This window comes from Adiantum capillus-veneris, chromosome 29, assembly GCF_014529385.1.
Source record: "Adiantum capillus-veneris isolate H3 chromosome 29, ASM1452938v2, whole genome shotgun sequence".
Lineage (NCBI taxonomy): Eukaryota > Viridiplantae > Streptophyta > Polypodiopsida > Polypodiales > Pteridaceae > Adiantum > Adiantum capillus-veneris.
The window spans coordinates 115,907,483-115,919,502 of record NC_140959.1 but is presented as its reverse complement, the minus strand read 5'-3'; the positions used below and the strand labels follow the sequence as shown (position 1 = coordinate 115,919,502).

Here is a 12,020-nt window from a genome sequence, read left to right as displayed (position 1 = left end):
GTAGAGCGACGTAGGTTCCGAGTAGAGAGGAGAGCTTGAGGGAATAAGGCCCGAGGGGGCTTTTATAGCCTCCCAAGGGCTCCCCCCCCCCCCCCCCCCCCCAAAAAAAAAAAAAAAGGTCGTTGGCTGCAACTGGCCGTTTTAAACGGTCAGTTTTTTCAAATTTCAAAATTTTGTGGGCGCCTGATTTTTCCGTCCCCGGCCGTTCCGTCCGTTCCCTGCCGTCCCCGATCCGGCTGCCTGCGACCCCTCCGTCCGGCCGAAAATCCATCCGTCCCAGTTTGTCCCTGGCCCAGTTTCGGGCGTCCTGCGGCCCTAGGGCCCGTCCCCCCAGTCCCCTGTAACTATGTACGAAACCCTTGGGCTGATCTGGCTTTAGTTCCTCAGAGCGCTCTCTCCTGCAGAGGCTCAGGCCTTCCTCTGCTCCTACTCCCTCACTAAGAGGAAGTACACCTGCAAACAATTACTCAGAGTTCATAACATGAAAATCGTTACATTCAAAGTGTGAGGAGTCTAGGTACTAATCCTTAATTAAGTACTTAAACTCATGATTAAAACTTAAGAAACTTAATTAAGTTTGATTTTTCCGTCTGATTTTTCCGTCTCCGGCAGTTCCATCCGTTCCCTGCCGTCCCCGATCCGGCTGCCTGCGACCCCTCCGTCCGGCCGAAAATCCATCCGTCCCAGTTTGTCCCTGCCCAGTTTCGGGCGTCCTGCGGCCCTAGGGCCCGTCCCCCCAGTCCCCTGTAACTATGTACGAAACCCTTGGGCTGATCTGGCTTTAGTTCCTCAGAGCGCTCTCTCCTGCAGAGGCTCAGGAGCGCTCTCTCCTGCAGAGGCTCAGGCCTTCCTCTGCTCCTACTCCCTCACTAAGAGGAAGTACACCTGCAAACAATTACTCAGAGTTCATAACATGAAAATCGTTACATTCAAAGTGTGAGGAGTCTAGGTACTAATCCTTAATTAAGTACTTAAACTCATGATTAAAACTTAAGAAACTTGAATTGTACTTAGAAACAAGACTCAGAAGACTCTGTGTTTGATTGATTGAATGTGTGATACAAGGGCTCCTTATATAGGAGACGAAGAGACATAAATGAAAAGACACGTCTCCTAGTGAAGAGACATGACTTTAGACGTAAAGACACATCCTTTCGGCGAAGAGTTGCAACCATTGGGCAAAGAGTCGCACCCATAGAGCGAAGGGGTGTGACCAATCGTCGAAGGAGTGTGGCTTTTGGCGAAGAGGCACGTCTCTTGGGCGAAGGGGTGTGACCATCCAAGCGCAGGGGTCCTTCTTGGCATGGCACTTCGCGTATTTGCAACTAGGAGTAGATGTATTGCTGTTAACATAGTCACAATCGTGACATTCTCTCCCATTTAAAATGAGAGCCCGTGTCAAAGAAATGACTTTTGATGTTTATAGAACTCTGGAAAAGCATTTAATCTTTGAATATCTTCAGTCTTTGAGTTATCGGAAACCTTTGTCTTGAACCTTTGCTTCTTGCGAAATCTTTTTGTTTTGATTGCTAAATCCCATGTCATTGCATAATTCAAAGATTTTTTAGAGGAATCTGGCATAATCAGGTTGACTGCAACAAGAGGTTGATCTTCCAAATTCTTCATGCAATGTAAGACTTTTGATTCAAAATCTTCTAGTAACTGCGAAATATTTGGGGAAGAGGAAATCTTCTCAAGGTACTCTTCAGATGGGATAACTTCAACTTTATGAATCACTGGAGAGGATTTTGGCTTGAGACTGTAATCATCTTCCAATAATAAATCCCAAAATTCTTCAGAATCATCTTCAGGGACTGTCACTTCATGACTTGCAATTGGCATATCATCATCCAACAAAGAATCAAAGAAAGCATAGTTGTCTTTAGATTCAGAATCTGCAACTATCTCCTTATCTTTGTTTGGTAACGAAGTATTACTTGGAAAAACTTCTTGCTTGAAATCATCTTTGTCTTCATCAATGGATTCAAGAGAAGTTAATGAATTCAAAAATTCATCGATAATAATATCTGCATCTGTATCGGAAATCATATTCTCTTCATAATCCACTGTATCATGCTGTTTGACTAGTACACGTGAGGCTTGAATCACTCTTTCCACATGAGAAAGCCCGTGTATAGTCCATTTCGTCCATCTTTGAACAAATTGATAGTATGTTCTCGAAAGCTAATTGTTGGATCATATTGGAATAACCAATGCTGACCAAGAATCATGTCGTAATAAGATAAAGGCATGACTTCAAAATCCAGTCGATCTGCATAAGTTTGAATCTCGAACTGCAACTGTCGAACTATCTGATCACAAGTCAAAAATTGATCCATCTACTAATTCCACATCATATAAGTGAGATCTCTTTAGAGTTGTTAAGCCAAGCTGTTGAACTATCTGAGTGTTGATGAAATTATTAGAACATCCGTTGTCCACCAAAACATTGATGGAGCGACCATTGATAGCTCCAAGAAGGCTCAAAGCTTGCTTTGAGAGAGGTTTCAAAACTGAAGAATTGCACTGAGCGTGCTTCATAAGAATAGTCGTATCCTCTGAGACACGAATCGTATTGACCATAGATTTTCCTTTATCCTTAGCAGAATTTGGTTGTTCAGAATTTGATGATGTTTTCGCGTTGGAATTTCTTTTCGAATTAGACGAATTTGGTTTCTTTGGACATTGATACCATCTATGGTCACCACGGAAAATTGTACATAATCCATCCTTCTTTGAAGTCGAAGATCCATTTGACGAAGAGCCTTGTTGAGTATTGGAATGCCGATCTTGAGAAAAATCACGTCTTTTACCACGATCAAGTGGAGGAACATTTGAAGAAGATTTGCTTTGAGATTGTCGATCTTGAGAATAGAACCTTGAAGTTGAATAAGGTTGCGTTGCTTGCTATCTGAATTGAGACTGATGTTGTTGACTTTGGCTATAGCTGTCTCTGCGATCGCGCTCTGAAAAGCGAGCGCTATTTGAAGATCTGTTACCAGGGAGAAAATTCCGTATAGGGCGCCGATTATCGCCAAGACGCTCCACATAGGCAATTGCAGCATCCAAGGTGGTAGGGTTGTATTTGTGCACATCGTCCTTCAAGTTTGGTTCGAATCCGTCGATAAAGTTGTGAAGTTTATCAGAGGGACTAAGAGTCTCTATCTCCAGAATTAGCCTTTGGAACTCTGTGATGTACGCGGCCAAGAAACCTGTCTGGCTCAAGCGACGAAGAGAGGACCGGGCATGAAAATCCGCATTGGCAGGTTCAAACGCCTTGCGAATAGCACGCCGGAATTTATCCCAAGAAGGTGTGTGTTTACCATCAGCAATCCGTCGTTGCCACCAAAGAAATGCTGTGTCCTTGAGCAGAGAACTAGTAAGTGCAACTTTTTTACTCTCGACCAAATCCGTGTTGGACAAGTAGACCTCCATTTTGAATAGCCATTGGTCCAACACGCGCTTGTCGCGGCGATTAGTGTATGGTTCCGGCAGCTTAACATAAAGCTTCTTGTAAAAATTCTAGGTACTAATCCTTTATTAAGTACTTAAACTCATGATTAAGACTTAAGAAACTGAACTGAACTCAAAGAAAGACTCAGAAGACTCTGTGTTTGATTGATTGAAAGTGTGATACAAGGGCTCCTTATATAGGAGACGAAGAGACACGATTTTAGATGTAAAGACACATCCTTTCGGTGAAGAACTGCAACCATTGGGCAAAAGAGTCGCACCCGTAGAGCGAAGGGGTGTGACTAGTCATCGAAGGAGTGTGGCTTTTGGCGAAGAGGCATGTCTCTTGGGCGAAGGGGTGTGACCATCCAAGCGCAGGGGTCCTCTTTGGCATGGCACTTCGCGTATTTGCATCAATGAGTAAGTATTGTAATGTAGTTAAGTCACAAATGTGACATTCGCTCCCTCTTAAAATAAAACCCATGTGTCAAATGAAAGTCTGCCGTTTGTTGAAGAATTCTTGGAGGAGGTGAGGGTATTGTTGCATTTCTTCATCGGTTTGCCAAGTAGAATCTGACTCGATTAAGTCCATCCACTTAACAAGAAATTCAATTACGATCTTTTGTCTAGTTTCTTTTTGACGAACATTGAGAATCTTTTCTGGGACAAGAATTATGTGTACATCCTCAATTTCTGGCACATAAGAAGATAAGTCTGCAACAGGCGAATCTCCTTGAATATACTGTTTGAGCCAGGAAATGTGAAAAGTTAGATGAATTTTTCCCCATGAAGGCGGAAGTTCCAACTTGTAGCTGAGAACTGAATTCTTCTTGATGATCTTAAAAGGTCCATAGAAGCGAGGTCGCAATTTTGGGAAGACTGACTTCACTGTTTTGTAGCGATGAGGTGCTACATACAATACGACCAAGTCACCTTCTTTAAATTCTGCATATCAACGATGCTTATTTGCCTGCTTCTGATAACTTTGTTGAACATGTAGCAATTTATCTCGAATCTGTAGAAGGACATCTTGCATCTTTTGAACCAATTGATCTGCTAACGCTACTTTGTGTTGAAGAACAAAGTTCGTAGGCACAAGAGTATGTCCATATGCTGCTTGAAATGGTGTCATGCGAGTTACCGTATGAGGAGAGTTATTATAAGCGAACTCCACAAGTGGCAAATAATCCTTCCAAGATGCTAATCGAGTCTGAATGTAATGTCGAAGCATCTCTTCTAAAATTTGGTTCACTTGTTCTGTTTGAGGATGGTAGGCTGAACTGAACAATAGATTGGTGCCAAGAGACTTGAATAGTGATGTCCAGAAATGTCCTGTAAACTTTGGATCTCTATCGGATATGATGGATTTTGGTAATTGTAACAGACTTGGACACTCCAAGTCAAGAATCAATCACGACAGCACCAAATAACCACTTCAAAACAGTTCACAGTTCACAATAGATTTGCACTGGCCTGGCGGAGTTCCGTGCCTAGAGATATTGGCCCCAAAGATTGGCGCCCCTTTTGGTATTTCTTTATGTATTAATCAATGTTCACAGTACACAAGAGCGGTTAGGGTTTCACTCTTAGACTTTGCGTCTAGATGCTCAGCAGAGTGAGAACCCTCTCCGCTTATTTGTTTACGAGGGTTGCCAAAAGCAAAGCCCCAAAAGCTTCAAATCAAAAGCCTAAAGAAAAGCAAAGGCTCCCTTCCCTCTCAAACTTAGTTGAGTTTTTAAATTAAAGCAAACCAATTTCTCTCTCTCTATTCTTCAATTGCGTAGCCAAAAACTAACGCAAAAGCAACTGCCATTTTCAGCGCCGCAATTTATGGAAATCCTGCCACGTCATCAACTAGAAAATCATCGATGCTGCAGTTTTAGGGTTAGGGTTAGGGTGAGGGTTTTTGGCAGATTTTAGGGTTTGCAGGTTTTAGGGTTAGGGTTTGCAGATTTAGGGTTTTCAGCAGCAGTCAGGGTTAGGGTTTCCCGCATGCTCTCGGGCAGACACGTCATCACTTTGTGACATACCCATCTCTTGAAAGCATTGTAATCGCCCTCGATTACGCCTGCAAAACAGACAGAGGCCATAAACCTCTTAGCAGACACTGACTGTTAGTATCTACGTACTAGGAACACACATCTAGCACATGTACCGAATCGACAATCACATCACACGACATCATAGGACATCACTTAGACATCACATGACATTCAACATTCATTCGGATCTTAGACCATGATTTATCGGCAATGTAGCTAGCAATCGCATCTAGATTCAATCGGGACCTCATTGATGCCCGATTGACTAACCCCTATTGCAACCATGTCTATCAGACCAAATGCTGCGGTCATTTCGTCTATCAGTTCCTGCACTCAAAAGAAGTCAAGAACAAATCAGTATCATAATGAGGAATTCCATTTCATAAAGTCATCCAGCAGAATACTATCAACTCTCAGTATCCCTGAAGCTCAAAGAGACATTAGCGACTTTAGTATCAAAATTGAGGCATTTGTTGACAAAGGAGCGGAGTAACTCCCCTCTTGTGCATCCCACTGTACCAGATCTCCGGCCAAGCTGAATTCTGGGTTCCATTTGGAGTATACGATGCTAAACCAAAAGCATTGAGGTAAAGTTTCACAATCCGAGGAGTATCTGCTAGGTCCTCCTCCTCCATCCACTTCTCATCAAATGCAGGATAGTTCTTGAACTTAACCAAGAACCGCCTTCGGACTTTAACCTTTCTTTGTATCCTTATGTGCCAAAATCTGTTGAGGAACAAGGATCTCCTTGTTTTCTTCCACTTTGGGTTGCTCATGAGGCTCCCCATCATCAGGCACATCACCTTTAAAAGGTTTCAAGAGACTCACATGAAATGCATTGTGAATCCTCCAAGTATCTGGCAGTTTCAGTTGGAAGGAGACATCATTTATCTTTTCAGTGATCTGGAAAGGTCCGTAGTATCGCATACTAAGATTTGGAAAAAGCCTCTCCTTTCCCTTTTTCTTTCTCAGGCATGCCTTCTCAAAACGTAAGAGCACCCAATCATTCTCGTTCAATTTCAAGTCGCGACGATGGCGATCCGTTGCCTTTTTTTGTCGTTCTTGAGACTTCTGCAAAGTCTCGCGAACCTTGGCAAAAGCTATATCTAAGTCTTGCGTATATTCATCCGCTTCAAAGATCTTATCTTTCGTGCTTAGGAAGGGTGGAACCTTCGCAGCACCTCCAACAATCTCAAATGGCGCCTTCCCCATCGAAGAGTGTATCGTGTTATTGTAGGCAAATTCCACCAAAGGTAAGTACTTTTTCCATTGAGTCTTCTGATTCGAGATACAAGACTCCAATAAATCTAAACCCACTGAGATTGCTCGTCAGTTTGCAGGTGGAACGATAACGAGAACTGCAACTAGTTGCATGCCAATGTTCTCCCAAATTGCCTTCCAAAACAAACTCGTAAATCTGGGGTCTCCGTCGGAGACAATCGTCTCAGGCATGCCATGTAATCTGAAAATCATCGTGACCATTCTGTGTTCTCAAGAGATAAAAAATGAAATCCATTGTAATACTTTCCCAGGGGCGGGTGGGTATGGGTAAAGACTGTAACAATCCCTGTGCTTTATGCCTGTCAAACTTGACCTTCTGGCATACTAAGCAAGTGCGCACAAACTCTTCCACATCCTTTTTGAGTCTCGGCCAAAAGAAGTATCTCTCTACCCCTTTCATGGTGGTAGCAATGCTGCGGTGACCCGTAAAAGGTGGACAGTGGCAGTCAGTAACCTTTTCCCTCAACGGCTGTGTAACTGAAACGAACGAGGAGATAGGATCTCCTGGCCACACAGACCGCCTACAGATGCGCGTCGGACGAACCACCCGACCATAGCCACCATCCGGCAGCTCCCCCGTGCTGGGGCCAGCATCCAAGGACGTAGGCGTGCACCTGTAAGACCGAGCGTCCCATACCACCCGGCCTCACCTCCTCGAGATGACCTTGCGCACTCCTAGCCTTGCGGGCTAACCACTGGCACTCTGCGAGTGGGGGTCGATAACTGTAAATGAGGTCTTGGCCTCCCTTTAAAAATAATGGCCGGCGACACTGGCCGGGTTCACACTACGTCTGCCCGGACACTTGGACGCCCATCCCAACGGCATCTGGGCTAGATCCCCTCTCCTGTGAGCGGGACATAACATACTTCCCTCCTTAAGAACCATTGATGTCCTCATCAATGAAGTGGGGATACCGAGCCTTCAAAGCTCTAACAGGTTCCCAAGTAGCAAACCTTTCAGATTGGCCCTTCCATTTAATTAAGTACTCGTCATAAGCCTTCTGGCTAGAATGACGGGTACGATGATCTAAAACTGCTTCTGGTTCTGGAGGAATATACTCAGTTTGCATATCTTGCCATACATTTTCCTCGATAGGCACGACAACATCAGCTTCGCCCAATTTCACTTTAAGGCGGCTGACATGAAACACTGGATGTACAGTAACATCCGAAGGAAGAGCCAGTTTGTAGGCAACCTGGCCAATTTTCTTTGTGATCAAGAACGGACCACAATATCTAGCTGAAAGCTTATAATGCTTGTTAGGGAATAAAGGCCTAAGTGCCTTGTACTTATTAACTTATAAGTTAAAAGACTTATAAGTGAGGGGGCCCAAGTGTGAATGGCCCCCTAGTCACTTACTCATATACTCAAAGGTCAAGCCCAAAATGTAACTATCGTGACTTTTCCCAAAACTTCTACGAGTTCTCTCTCTCTCTCACGTATTTTCTCTGCGTGTGCTTCTTCTGCGCCACTCTCCTCTTCTCCTTCACTCTCATTGCATAGAGTAGCAAGTGGGCTCTCTCTCCTGCTCCCTCACACATGGTATCAGAGCTTTAGGGTTTCCAAGAGAGCCATTTTCGCAACACAGATCAGAATTCTGTTCTTGCTCGCTGCGGGAAGGATATTCAACCGTTTTCGATCAACTCTGTCGCGAAGGGATCCTCTCACCGTGTAGAATCGACCTCCGGTGACACTTTTCTCAAAATTAGGGTTTCAAAAACTGGCGAACAGCAGCCTATTTCTGCTGAAATTGACCAATTTCGGGGTCAATTTGATGCAATTTCATTAGGGCAAGTCTCACAGGTCAATCTTACAGGTGTTTCCACCAACGAGGTTCTGAAAATTCAGCAAAACAGGTGTTTACAGGTCTGATTTTTGTCCTAAAACAGGGAATTTCAGCAAGCAAATGATGTATACACCTTGTGGAAACCTTTGGTAAGGGTTTGGCAGTGAATGTACGCCGTTTTGGGGTGATTTCGCGTGAAATTTGCTCGCTGTTTTTCTGTAACAGCAAGCTGTTTTTTGCCCGATTGCGCACATTTGGGCGTGTTTAGGTCGGCAAAACAGGGTTTCAGTGTTTGCAATCACTCAGAATGGCTTCTAGCAGTGAAAGTGGCAATTTGTTGCACATTCGCAAGCTTGAAGGGGCCCATAACTTTGCTATATGGAAGAAGCAATGTTATAATGTGATGTTGCAAAAGAAACAGGCGAAACCTATTAAGTTACAGGGTGTGAAACCGGATGATATGGAGGTTGAAGAATGGGAAGAAGTGGACGAGTTGGCTCGCTCCACGATCATGCTTTCGGTGTGTGACAATTTACTCTTCAATGTAGAGAATGAGCAGACAGCATGGGGCATGTGGAAGCGTTTAGACGAGTTGTATGCACAACAGAGTGCTGCCAGTAAAGTGTATTGGCTTAAGAAGCTTATGGATCTCCGCATGAAGGAGGGCACGCACATGTCAGTGCACCTCAATGAATTCAATTCTATTTTCAGCCAACTGACAGAGCTGAAATTCACGATTGATGAGGAGTTCAAAGCTACTTTTCTGCTATGCACATTGTCCGAGAGTTGGGATGTATTCCGGACAGCTCTTAGTAACTCAAGTGCGTCACTTAAGTATGCAGATGTAGAGAGTTCTCTCTTGATGGAAGAGATGAACAGGAAGAACACCACAGGTGGGTCTTCTAATGCATTGCACTTGAGAGGCAGGTCTCAACAGAGGGAGAAATCTGACAGTAAGGACAGGGCACGCAGCAAATCTCGTAGGAAAGATGTTGTGTGTCATCATTGTGGAAAGAAAGGGCATTATAAACGGGAATGCTATGAGTGGAAGAAAGAGAAGAACAAGGGTGCTGAAACTGATGCAAAGGACAAGGGAAATGCCAAGAAGAGCACTGTGTTGATTGAGGAAATCAATGTTGCTAGTAGTTGTGACAGTGACAGCAGCACTGATGTACTCAATGCCTCTTCTGTGGATGCACATACCCTTGCTATGGGTTCTGATGTGGACATGCATACTTGGATTCTTGATTCAGGTGTCTCCTTTCATGTAACACCTCATAGGGATTGGTTTACACAGTACTCAGGTGAGGTGCAGGGCACTGTTTATTTGGGAGACAACTATGCATGTGACATTGCAGGTATTGGCAGTGTCCAGTTTTCCTTTGCTGATGGTATGACTTTTGTTTTGCACAAAGTGCGCCATGTGCCACAACTCAAGAAGAGTTTGATTAGTACAGGGCAGCTAGATGATGTAGGCTATCACACCACTTTTGGTGATAGCAAGTGGAAAATTTGTAAAGGGGCCCGGATTGTAGACAAGGGTTGTAAATCGGACACTTTGTATCCTTTGCATGTATCTAGTGTGCGTGACCATGTTGTCGCCGTAACCGAGCAGCCAAGTGTTTCTTTGTGGCATGGCCGGTTGGGACACATGAGTAAAAGAGGAATGGAAACTCTGTCTCGTTGTGGTTATTTGCCGTGTTTGAGGTATGCTGATTTTTCTCATTGTGAGCACTGTATTTATGGTAAGCACAGTCAAACACCGCACAAAAGGTCTCTTTCTTTGAAGTCTGACAGGTTAGACTTAGTGCATTCCGATGTATGTGAAATGCCACAGTTGTCCTTAGGGGGAAAGAAATATTTTGTCTCGTTTATCGATGATGCTACACGTAAGGTGTGGGTGTATCCAATACGTGCTAAAAGCGATGTTTTGGATACTTTTAAGAAGTTTCTTGCGTTTGTTGAGAATCAAACAGACAAGAAGCTTAGGTCTTTGCGCTCAGACAATGGGGGGGAGTATGTATCAAAAGCATTTATTGACTTTTGTGCTACTAAAGGTATTAAAAGAGAGCTCACGGCTCCTTTTAATCCCTCTCAGAATGGAGTTGCAGAGAGGTTGAACCGGACTATCCAAGAGAAAGTTCGGAGTATGCTGTCACATGCTGCATTACCTCATGGTTTTTGGGCAGAAGCTGTGCAAACAGCTATTCACTTGATTAATCGCTCACCTAGCAAGGCTTTGGGTGGAAAAGTGCCTGAGGAGGTGTGGTCTGGCAAGCCACCCTCATATGCACATTTAAGAGTGTTTGGTTGTGAGGCCTATGTTCACATCCGGAGTGAACTGCGCACCAAACTAGAACCAAAGTCTCATAAATGCATTTTCCTAGGATATGGTGAGGATGGTGAAATGGGGTATAGATTATGGGATCCCGCATTACGGAAAATCATACGCAGCAATGATGTCATCTTCAATGAGAATTGCATGCACAAACAGCCCACAAAGGTCGAGAAAGTGCGCCGGGTTGTTTTTCGTGAAGATGTTACATATGGACAGCCAAGAAGGCCCAATGTTCAGCAGCCTTTACATGCTGAAAATGGTGCTGAAAATCAGCCATTAGCTGCTGAAAATCAGCCCCAACAAGTTGCCATTGATGCACCACAGGTAGGGGAACAGGTTGATGCTCCTAGACCGCCCGTTGTTGCGATGCAACCGGCTGGACAGCCTGCTGTTTTTGATGGTTTACAGGCTGAAAATCCACCTGTTATGGATCATTGGGTGCGTAGGTTCTACTCGGGTGACAAGGCCCCCCGATAGATATGAACCGTCTTTGGACTATGTCATGCTTACTGATTGTGGTGAGCCGTCTTGCTATAAAGAGGCTATGCAACGGGAAGACAGTAAGAAATGGTTCAAAGCAATGGTTTCGGAAATGCAGTCTTTGGAGAAAAACCATACATGGGACTTGGTTGATTTGCCTAAAGGGCATAAGGCTCTGCCATGTAAATGGGTTTACAAGACCAAGGTCACATCTAATGCTTCTTCTAAGTACAAGGCACGTTTGGTTGCTAAAGGGTACAAGCAAAAGCATGGTGTTGATTTTGATGAGATTTTTTCTCCTGTTGTAAAGCTTGCCACATTACGTCTTGTTTTAGGCCTGGTTGCTTCTGAAGATATGGAGTTAAAGCAAATGGATGTCAAAACAGCGTTTTTGCATGGCGATTTGCTTGAGATGATCTATATGATGCAGCCAGAAGGTTTTGTGTCAAAGGGGCAAGAGAAGAAAGTATGTAGACTCTTGAAGAGCTTGTATGGTTTGAAACAGTCTCCCCGTGCATGGTATCACAAGTTTGATACATTCATGAGGTCTCAAGGATACAAAAGAAGTAATTCTGATCACTGTTTGTATATCAAAACGGCAAGTAATGGATCTCTTCTATTGCTGATTTTGTATGTTGA

At 44.0% G+C, this 12,020-nt stretch overlaps 1 protein-coding gene across 1 annotated transcript in view; it reads left to right on the top strand.

The window, feature by feature from the left end:
• Positions 1–12,020, top strand: part of LOC147419812 (NPL4-like protein B) — a 104,490-nt gene that overhangs the window by 26,872 nt on the left and 65,598 nt on the right. The window lies entirely within an intron of this gene.